Consider the following 9939-nt stretch of genomic DNA (forward strand, 5'->3'; position numbering starts at 1 on the left):
GTTGGAGACATGAGCAGAGTGTACTTCTACCTGGGATCTGCACTCAGAGCAAGGTCAATAGACTGGCCACAGGGGTTGAAGGACAAGCCCAGATCTTGGGATCATAAAGACCTGGGTTTAAATTCTGGCCTCAGACGACATATATGATATCTGTCAAAGCCACTCTGAGCCTCTGTTTTTTGTTTTTCATTCTAATCTAAAATGTATACCATTACACACACACCCAACTCAGATCAATGATCTGACGAGCTCAGCACAGTGCCTGACACACTGTAAGTTCCCAATAAGTGATAGTTGTTTCCAACGTTAATATCAGTGTTGAGAAAGCTATTAAAAGTATCCAAAAAAGGGGTCCAGAGTGGGAGGATGACTTCAAAGCACGTCCCCTGTAAGTGGCAGAAGGCTGGGGCTCTTCAGCTTGCAGGGGGATACCCCAAAGTAGAAGTGGACAACTGCTGTTCATGCCTTCCAAGATCCAATTGCCCTTCTCCTGGTGGAAGGTTTCCCAATATTTCCTTTGGGGAACCACCTCTCCCTCATTTAATTTGGTTAAGTTTGCCTGTTCCCCTATATGTGATTCAAAATAAAATAATACTAAACTATAAAATTAATGTAAGAAATCCCCCCAAATCTTCAGTTTTCCATGAGCATTTTGAAATAGCAATGCTTTACCTCTTCCTCCTCTTCCTCTTCTTCTTCACCTCAAAGTTTTTCAAATTTTCAGCGAGTGCCCTAATTACCTGAGCTGTCTGCTAGGTAGGTTGTTCAGTACTGACTTATAACATCTCGCCTAATACTCTCAATGATCTGACTTAATATATTATTATTTCGTGTTATGTAGAGGCAAGGAAACCAAGGCTCATAGAGGTAAAGTGACTTGCCTACTACCACAGAGCTAGTAATTCACTGAGTTAAAATATTTAATGTACTTAGGATAGTACACAGAGCAAGAGATATTTAAGTATTAGCTCAGCTGCTGTAACAAAGGGAACCAGAAAATGTTAAAAGTGGCTTAAAGAGCAAAATGTATTTTTTTTCTAGTCTCACCCAGACTCCTTCCTTCTTGTTGCTCTGCCATTCATGACCCTGACCTTATGAGCCAACATACATGCTCAAAGTCTGAGTTGGCTTTTTTAACTGTCTTTCTATGGACTGAAAGTTGGTCATGGACACCTACACATGCAGCTCTTAGGGAGAGGAGAATGAGGAGGTGAGCACACCCAATATTTTTAGGACCAGATATGCACATCACTTCCATTCAGATTCTCTTGACAAGAATTTAATCACATGACCACACTTAGCTGCAAGAGAGGCTGGGAAATATGGTTTCTACCTGGCAACCATGTGTTTATCAGCAACTCAGATACTATGGAAGATGGGAAGGCTGGATTTTGGTGGACAACCAGCAATCTCTACCACAATGAATAGTAGTAATAAGTAGCTCACTTGAGATTAGAACTTAAGTCTCCTATGCCTCTCGGTATTTGGTAGGGGTGGGGAAGATGTCAGAGGTCTGAGTCTTATATAAAGAGAACTGTTGGAACTTAGAAGAATTGGTATGAGTCATTCATCACTGTGAATGCACACCTTGAGTAATTCACTTCCCTTCTTTGAGTCTCAGTTTCTTTATCTGTAAAATGGGGATAATAATGGGACTTACCCATGGGTTGCTGCTGTAAAAGCACTTACCAAAGTTTGTGACAGATACTAGGTACTCATATGGTGGAATGGAGGGGGTAGAATCTGGACTTGAGCACACAAAAGAAGGAAATTCCAGGGGAAGTGACAATGTGTGCAATGGCCAAGTGGCATGAATGAATAAGGCTTGACTGGGAAAAGCAACAAGTCCAGTGTGGTTAGCATATAGGGTGGATGTTCAGAGGGGCAAAGGATATATTTGAAAGATGATGACCCTTGAGTGACAGGTTGAGGAGCTTGAACTCAATCCTGTTGGTAATGGAGAGCCATGGAATAATGAGCAGGATGGGAAAAGAATTAGATTTGTGTTTAGGAAAAATCACTCTGAGTGCTGTGAGTAGAATGGATTTGAGACATTGGAGAAATGGAGAATGCTGAGAAGACTGTCACATTGATTCAGGTAGCAACGAGGGGCCTAGGATAAGTGGTGACAAGGAGAGACAGATGGGAGAGATTATAAAAACAGAAGTAATATGTTGGTCATCTGGGGTTGATGTCCAGGTGGAGGTAAGCCAGGTAAATGGACCAAGCACTCAATAGTGAGGTCTGGACTGAGAATAAACATGTTGTGGAGTTACTAGCATATCTGTGATTGCCATGGGAATGATGAAAGTGGGCAAGGATAGCACCTTGGGGGAACAGACATGTAAGAGAAGGAAGGACAGAGACTGAGAAGGAGCCTCTGGGAAGGCAGGAGGCGAACCAGCAAAGAAGATGCCTGAAAGCCACGGGAGGTGTTTCCTGAAGGAGGTGCGGTCAGCAGTGTCTAATGCTGCTGAAAAGTCAAGTCATATGAGGGCTGAAAAGAGGCTGTTCAATGTGGCAATCATGCAATGCAGAGCAGTTCTGGGGAGAACAGGGTGTGGGTCCAACTGCAGGGATCAGCAGGAAGTGGGAAAAGAGGAAGAAGGATCATCAAATATAAATGGCTTGTTTAAGTCATCTTTGGGACCTCCATGTTTGTGTGGGTGGAGTGACCCATGTCTGGGACTTCTTTGAGCGGGATGTTACCCTTGGGTTTGGCGCAGACAGCGCCAGCCAGAGATGGGGTGCAACGCCTCCCTTTGCTCAGGAGGTGGCAGCACCACACCAAGTGACACCTCCTGGACCAACCTAATGAACATAAATACATTTTCTGGGAAATGAAGCTTAGTTTCCCCAACATAAAAACTTTTTGTGGGGGAGTCACAATCTTGCATGAGAGCCTTGGGCAGAGGAAACGGAATGTAACTTTTGATTCAGATCTTGGCTCTGTTGCTACTGGCTGAGTGACCTTGAGCAAGTCCTGCTTCCTGGTTGGCAAACTGAGGATAACAAGCCCCAACCTACCTCTCGGGTCACCGGGAGTCTCCAACCGAGTGTGGTTGTGTCTGGTGGTCTTGTGGGCATACTTAGGGCAGAGGTGGGTGGCAAGGACAGGCTCGGAAGCAGAGGGAGGGATCCAGACCCGAGGAGGCAGAGGGCTGCCTGTGGTCTCACAAGGACTGGCCAAAGCAGTGCTTTCTTTTCTTTTCCTTTTTTTTTTTTTTTAATGGAGCAGTAGTTTTTTTTATTTCTTTTTCTTTTTTTCCCCCCAGGAGGATGGGGTGTTGGATGGAGCAGTAGTTTTGAAGTCAGGAAAGCTGGGTTCAGATTTTGCAGCTGAGGGAACTGAGGCCCGCAGAGAGGGGAAATGACTTTCCCAGGGTCACACCCCTCAAACAGGCAAAGGCATCAAAACCAAAATGTCGAAAAGAATTTGATGCTTACTTTTATTTTATTTATTTATTTTGAAGCATTGAGGTTGCATCACGGGAAAAACAGAACTCTGTGGACTTCTTTGCCACTACAGTGTGGTTTTGTGCTGTCTCCACTTAGGACTTCTGAAGGTGTCCCTCTCCTCTGGTCCCTACTTAGCCCACACATTCTGAGAGTGCCCCAAAATCTCCTCCTTTCCCCCGGAGGTCACAAGAGGCAAGTTAAGGAGCTGAGAGGAGGAAGGTCACCCAAGGACAAGTCTAAAGATCAAGAGACGTGGGCTCAGCTCTAGGCTCTGGCCTGGCTTACTGGGCCTCCGTTTCCCCATCTGCAAAATGTGGCAGTTGGAACAGCCAGCCCCTGGGAGCCTGGCAGCTCAGACCATTATAAGAGCTTTTGCTTCCCCTTGAGCTTCCCTGATCCCACCCTCCAGTAAAGTTGCCTCCCAATGCTGTCACTATCCCATTGCCATTCTGTTTTCTTCACAGCACGTATCACTCTCTGAAATTACCTTGTTTTTTGTTTATTTTCTGTCTAGACAGTAATGCACTGTCTACTCCTTGTGAACAGGGACTTGGTGAGTTTGAGAGGCCGCTATCTTGGCTCCAGGCTGGCCCCACAACACCAAGCCAAGGTCTTTACTGACGCCTTGTGGCTGTGGGCTCACATAACAGGTGCCAGGAGGATTCCCAGGTGGGAAGTGAGATCCCAGGTGGCCCCGCTCTCCTCTTGTCCTGCCAACCAGCAGTTGTTAGTCACCTTTGTGCCCAGTCATGTGCAGAGGATGGTGCCTCATGCCCCCCAGGAGCTGAAGTGACACCTGGGTAGGGGAGGTGGCAAGCCATAAGGTCCAGGACAGGAGCTGAGGGGGAGTCTGGTGAGGGTAAGGGTAAAAGGAAGGGCGGAGCCCACCCAGGTTCTGAGCAGGCAGGGCAGCCTGGGTCTCAGGCCTCAGGATCCTCCCCAACGCAATTTTTGCTCCCTCCTAGAAATCATTCACATCTCCCACCAACTTTAGAGGCTGTTGGGAAGTCAAAGGGGCGGGGCGGGGGGGGGCGGCGGAGGGGATGGGGCGGGGGGGAAGAGAAAAAAAGAGAAGGTGTCTGGTGCCAGAGAAGCTATTTGGGACAAAAACAAAGATGTTTCAGGAAAGTATAAAGAATGTTCTGCTTTGTAATGTATAATGAAACCTTCGACCTCACTGCTTCCAGTAGAATCCACCTGACTAGCTGTGTTAGTCAGGTCTTGCTGTGATAACGCTGTGAAACAAGCAAGCCCCAAGTCTCAGTGGCCAAGAAAATCAAATATTATTGCGCACTGCTTAGTGTCTAAGTCAACTGCAATTCAGCTGATGCTGGCTGGGCCAGGCTGGCCTCCTGACTTCCAGTCTGGCTCAGGCCTACTTCACATGACTACATTCTGGACCCAGGATAAAGGAACAACAGCTGAGTCTTCTCATGTTGGAGGAAGGAAGCACCAAGAGGTCTGGCAGAACCTGCCATGCCCCTTATGACCTTACCCTAGAATAAGCACACTGTTTTTCTGCACACGTTCCGCTGGCTCGGGTAAATCCCATGGCCAGCCCCACAGTCAGTGGGGAATAGATGCTGTGGTTCTCAGATGCCCCCTTCAGGGCCAGTGCACCCATTCCCCACATGCTGGGAGTCTCAGCTGCTGACTCACCACCGTCTGGGAATTAAGCTTGGCCATAGGGAACCGCCAAAGTCAGGGCCATCTCGTGGCCAGTGATTAGCTGATGCATAGAAACAAAGACCCGCCTCCTTCCCTCACTTTGGTACAACTCTGAAGGGCTATTTGAGCTCCAGAGCTCCTGAAGGTCAGCAGATACCTAGGTTGAAATCACATTACAGATCCCCCTCTCCCTCTGCCGGGTCCTGCCTTCCTGACAGCCTTACGGCATCCTGAGAGCACTCCCCAAGAAACCCGCACACCATTCTCTGTCTCCGAACCTGTCTGTAGGAAACCCATTGTAAGACAGGTGGGAAATTACATTCTGCCCAAAGGTAGCCATGGTAACGATGAGGAAGGAAGGCTTTCAGAGGAATAATAGAATCTAATACCATCATTAAAGAATGTATCGTGGAGACAGATCTGACTTATTTTGGCTGCAACGAAGTGCTAGACAGGTGCTCAACATGTATGCAGGGTGAGAATTAGTCCACCAGTTTTTGGTTGGGATGACTTTATCTTTTCCTCTGTTGTGGCAAAGGTTGTGGGGCTAGAAAAAGGTTTCCAAACCACCTGGTTCTGTTAGAGTTAGACACGTGTTTAGGTCTGTCCAGCTGAGAATGAGCAAGCCCCAGAAAGGATTCTCAGCCCTGAGTCTTTACAGCAGAAAGGGGGCCAGGATGGCGGGTCAAACTCCACTCCAGGTGTTATGGGCTGAACTGTGACTTTCAAAATTCATCTGTTGAAGCCCTAACCCCCAGTATTTCAAAATGTGACCATTTAGAGAAATTGCCTTTAAAGAAGTGATTAAGTTAAAATGGGGTTCTTAGGGCTGTTACCTGACAGGCAGGGACTGGCCAGAAGCAGGTCTACCTCAGGCTGGCCAGTGGTGCGTGGGTTCCTGACTTCAGGCAGGAAAGATTTCACAACAGGAGTCCAGGTGATTTTGAAAGGATGTTTATTAAAGCTGGGGACAGTGAAACAAGGAAGGGCCTAGGATAGAAGAAGCAACAGGAGAGACCTATACAGGTGGCTCTGGCTCTCTAGGAACGTTATAGGAAAGAAGTGAGCCACGGTGGGGCTGCTGTCAGCTCCGTGGAGAGTCAGAGAAAAGGGGGCCTTGGAGGCAGGTCCAGGGGTTTCGCTGCCCACTGTTCCCCTGGTTGCAAGTCCCATGGGGGTTCCTAGAGATGTGTCAGAATCCTTTGTTTGGGAGGGGGGCATGTATCTGTCTTCTGCAGGAGGGAATCCTAGGGAGGTCTCGGGGGAGGGTCTCAGCGGAATATTCATCAGTTTTCCAGGTGAGTTTTTCAATATGTTGATGTACCAAAATGAGCTCATAGAGGGACTGGGTCACTTTCTGGTCAGCTTCACCTTCAAAGAATGTCACTGAAGACGGACCGGGACCAAGCAGGTCTGTCCCAACACAGTCTAGAATGTGTAAACTATTTGCTCCTAAGTGTCCTTGTTTAGGGAAGATAAGTCCTTGGGTTTATTATCTGGCTGTAAATTGCTCACCAGTTTGTTCAGCTATCTGTCTTCGTTGCCCCATTCCACTTGCCAAGGAATTTTCCTAGCTTCTCTCTAACCTGCCTCAGGGCAAGCCCTAATCCAATATGAGTGGTGTCCTTATGAGAAGAGATGATTAGGAGAGAGAACAGACATGTTTACACACAGAGAAACCATCGTGTAAAGACCTGGGAAGAAGATGACCATCTACAAGTCAAGAAGAAAGGCATCAGAATGAAACCAGCCCTGCTGACACCTTGGCCTTGGATTTCCAGCCTCCGAAATGTGAGGAAATCACGTGCTGTGGTTTCAGGCACCCAGTATGTAGCATTTGTTGTGAGGGCCCCAGCCAACTTATACACCAGGGTGGCCGCCTTCACAATCCTGTTCACACAAGAAGTGGGTACAGAAGGAAGCTGTGCCACTCGGCCTCTCAGGGGGGAAACAAAGAAGTTGTCTGAGCAACTGCAACATTCCAAAGTCCATGAAACAAGTTCACTAAATTGGGAAATATGGGGCATGGTTTTCTTTGACCTGTAAGAGTGTAAACATTGACAGATTCAGAGCACCCCACCCCAAGGCAAGCTGAGCCCCTACAGCACGGAGCCAGGGCCTCAGGAAGCCATGGAGCTTCTGCTTTTGCCCTCTTGTCATGTGAAGAAGCCCAGTCTTTGGAGCATGAGAAGGCACATAGAGCAGAGACGAGCCATCCCACACGTGGACCAACCAGGGTGCTGGCAGCCAGCACCAAACACCAGACGTGAAAATGAGGCCATCTTAGACCATCCAACCCCAGTCAAGATGCCAGATGATTGCAACCTCATTTGTGATCCCAGGTGAGACCAGCAGAAACTACTCAGCTGAGTCCAGCTCAAATTGCTGACCTACAGAATCAAGAGTAAATAAAATGGTTGTTTTAAGCTATTAAATTTTAGGGTGATTTGTTATGTAGCAATAGATAAATGGTACACTAAGCTAAAATCATATCTGCTCTTGAGACCACATTTGATGACAGTTTTGGGACTCCCATAGCCACCTGCAAACCCTCCTTGCTGAGCCAGACAAAATTAAAAGATGTAGAGTGGTATGTGCATTGGTTAATTGTGCATCTGTTTTCCTCAGGGGCTGGATGACCTCAGGGCCATACCTGGGTCTCCTGTGTTATTCCTGTGTGTTATGCTGAGTCAGTGTCTGATTTACAGCAGGCGTTCCACAGACATTTACTCAATTAGTGAAATGCCATGGGACTTGGTTACCAACATCTCCTGATTCTTAACTGGTCTCCCTTCACCCAGACTTGTTCCCTCAAATCCATCTTCCATCCTAGGAAGAAAACTTTCTAAAATACAGATCTATCCTGGTTTGATCCCTGATCAAAATCTCTCACTGGTTTCCCACTGCCCTCACAGTTAAGTCCTATCTCTTTGGAGTGAGTTATGACATCCAGCAAACCTTGACCCCTACTGAATTGTCAAGTCCCATTTTGCACCACTCTCTTCCTTGCCGTCTAGGCCCAGTCACAGGGATTCTTTCTGTTCCTTTCATGTACCACACTCTCTGGTGCCTCTGGACCTTTACACATACTATGCCCTCTAGCTGGAACATCTACCCCCACCCCCCACCCCAAACCCCAATCTCCACGTGTGGCTAAATCCTACTCATGCTTCAGTTGTCCATTTTGCCTGGATTGAGCAATGACAAGACGTATGGATCTACACTGATTCCTGGGCAGTGACTAATGGTTTAGCTGGAAGTTCAGGGACTCAGAAAGCACAGATTGGGGGATTTGTGGTAAGGCAGACTTAGGAAGAGGTACTTAAATGGATTTTCAGAAATGAGCGCAGAGAGTGAAGATATTTCTGACCCAAGTGAAGTCTCATCAAAGGGCATAATGGCAGGGGAGGCTCTGGATAATCAGGTAGCCAGAAAGCACACCCCGGGGGCGTCCGTCAGTCTCGTTCTGCAGTCCCTCCAGGGCTTGCTTAACACACTCTTGAGCAACGTGGTGATAGTGGGAAGAATGGACACTACTTATGGGTTCAACATGTGGACTTGCCTCACCAAGGCCCATCTGGCTAATGCCACTACTGTATGCCCAACTTACCATCAACAGAGACAATGTTGAATATCCAATATATCACCATTCAGAAGGGTTTTTCTGACTACCTGGTGCCAGGTTGATTCCACTGGATTCTTTCCAACATGGGAAGAGTAGTGATTTGTCTTTATTAACACAGCCAGAATGTAAGTTTCCAGGAACCAATGGGAGGTACTGAGAGTGGATTTCTCACTATTATTTCTCACACACAAAGCCCTACAGTATTCGTTTCCTGTGGGTACTGGGACAAATTACTTGGTGACTTAACACAACAGAATATATTCTCTCACAGTTCTGGAGGCCAGAACTGCATCCGTTTCTCTGGGCCTAAATCAAGGTGTCCACAGGGCTGCCCTCCCTAGACTCTGGGGGAGAATCTCTGTACCCTGACTCTTCCAGCTTCCGGTGGCTGCTGGCAACCCCTTGCTGTGGACACATGACTCCGGTCTCTGCGTCTGTCTTCAGATTGCCTCCTCCTCTTCTGTGTATGCAATCTCCCTCCGTCTCTCTCTTAAGAGGACACTTGCAATTGGATTTCGGATTTACTGGTTAATCCAGGATAATCTCCTCATGTCAAGATCATTAACTTAATTGCATTTGCAAAGATCTTTTTTCCTTATAAGGTAACATTTTATAAATTTCAGAGATTGGGACCTGATACCTTGGGTGGCGATTATTCAGGCTACTGCACCCACTCACAAAACGTTTGCTTCTTGTGCCCACAATGTTGGGCTCTGTTAGTTTGGAGGTCTTAGTTCTCAAGGGAAGGGAAGCAACACAGTTTTCATTGAATTGGAAGTTGAAACTTCTAACTGGCCATTTTGGGCTCCTCATGCTACTAAACCAGCAGGTAAAGAACAAATCAATGTATTGGCTGCCTTACTGATCTTCATTACCAAGGGGAAACTTGCTGCAGGAGGATAAGGGTGAGGAGGACGAGGCCTACAACCCAGGGGAATTTCTACAGACCCCCTTAGTGCTTCCACGTACAGTAACAGAAGTTAATGAAAGCTATGGCACCCAAACCATGCAGGGCCATTGAGGATTCAGAACCTTCAAGAATGACTATTTGGGCCCTAACCGGTTTGGCTCAGTGGATAGAGCATCGGCCTGCGGACTGAAAGGTCCCAGGTTCGATTCCGGTCAAGGGCATGTACCTTGGTTGCAGGCACATCCCCAGTAGGAGGTGTGCAGGAGGCAGCTGATCG

This window comes from Plecotus auritus (genome assembly GCF_963455305.1).
Source record: "Plecotus auritus genome assembly, chromosome: 2".
NCBI classification, from domain to species: Eukaryota; Metazoa; Chordata; class Mammalia; order Chiroptera; family Vespertilionidae; genus Plecotus; species Plecotus auritus.